The sequence below is a fragment of the Nuphar pumila genome, chromosome 15 (genome assembly GCF_984573655.1).
Source record: "Nuphar pumila chromosome 15, dmNupPumi1.hap1.1, whole genome shotgun sequence".
Classification (NCBI taxonomy): domain Eukaryota; kingdom Viridiplantae; phylum Streptophyta; class Magnoliopsida; order Nymphaeales; family Nymphaeaceae; genus Nuphar; species Nuphar pumila.
The window spans coordinates 65,702,829-65,704,494 of record NC_143263.1 but is presented as its reverse complement, the minus strand read 5'-3'; positions in this window follow the sequence as shown (position 1 = coordinate 65,704,494).

The window sequence follows — 1,666 nt, the reverse complement described above, 5'->3', positions numbered from 1 at the left end:
CTCTGCATCTCACACCTTTCCACTTTCAAATTTGTTATACATTAATTCATTCATTTTTGCTGCTTAAGGTACTGTTCATTACAACCCCTTGCACTCAGCAGCAAAAATTCCTTAAAAACTATGGCTCTCATTCATCTGTACTATTATTGCTCTCATTTCTGGACACCGGCAGCAGTGCTAGGACCTTCCGTAGCTCTCATATATTCACAAGCAGTGCCAACCACTGCTGTGTTTCCATTATCACTCCATCACTTCAGCCTCCCACCGTTACAGTACCAGTTGCAGTATATCTTACTGCACCTTCAGCACTGCCCATATTGCTTCTCCATTTACCTATAGCTGTAACACTCCATAACACCCTATTACATTATGACCGAAGTATCTGCATCTTCTGAACTCCCTTTACCATATTGTTTCATGGTATCATTCACAACCTACTCCAACACCATGCTAACAGTCATATATAGCCATCTCCATTACCTGCTGAGTGCTTCCATTAGTACTTCACCTGCACATTTCTTCTTTTTCCACAATTGGGTTCAGCAACACTTCCATATATATACCTGCACATAACTTTGTCATTTTGCCACCCATTGCATCCATCATTAACCGAAAAGAACCTTGGTGAAAGCAGTCTTGTTATCAAGGAAGGAGTTCTGGATCCATTGCTGTCAGGAAGAGAAGAGTTGCTGAACTGATTTCATAAGAAATTCGATTCCTGGTGTATGATTACCTTGATCCATTGATCGGCTATTGTTATCGTCGCAAAATTTTTCCCGTCTTCCCTTCCTTGCGGAAGAGAGAGGGAAATGCTTTCGCGATTCAAACTTGACCGGATTTTGGAAATTGTTTTGAAATACTCGCCTCCGTTTTGAAAATTGCGGGAAAATCCACGGGATGGGGCTCGACCTGTCGGTACGAGGTTCGACCGTTCCTGCCGCCTTTAACAGGGGTAATCGAACCAAGGACCAAAATTATGCTTGACTTAGTAAAATCATCGAAATGGTGTTCTATACTAAATGCACAGAGAATTCAAGCATGTGCTATGAGATTTGGTAAAATATGGGTTGGAAAACTATGATGTATGCTTAGAAAACATTTGGAGTTGAAAAGCGTTTCTCAAGAAAAAGATGGAATTCAATCTCTCAGGAAAACTCAGACGAAGAAGGTTTGAAATCTCGAGAAAGTTTATAAAGAGTTGGAAAATCTTGAAGAAGTGAGAATCGCGAGAAAATCTTGAGAAAGTTTATAAAACTTAGAAAACCCTGAAGAAATGAGAATCTCGAGAAAATCTTGAGAAAGTTTATAAAAATCTGGAAAATCATGAAGAAATGAGAATCTTAGGAAAATCTTGAGAAAGTTTATCAGATTTGAAAATCATGAAGAAATGGGAATCTCAGGAAAATCTTGAGAAAGCTTAGAAAGACTTAGAAAAAATCATGAAGAAATGGGAATCTCAGGAAAATCTTGAGAAAGTTTAGAAAGACTTAGAAAACTATGAAAAATAAGAATCTCAGGAAAATGAAGGAATTCTTGAGAAAAGATGATCATTTGAAAAGAAAAACACTTATCAGGAAAACCTGGATTTTTGAGATTTTTCTTAAGAAAAGGATAGAAAATTTATAGGAAAGATTCATTGGAGAAGTAAATTCAAAACTTAGGAAAT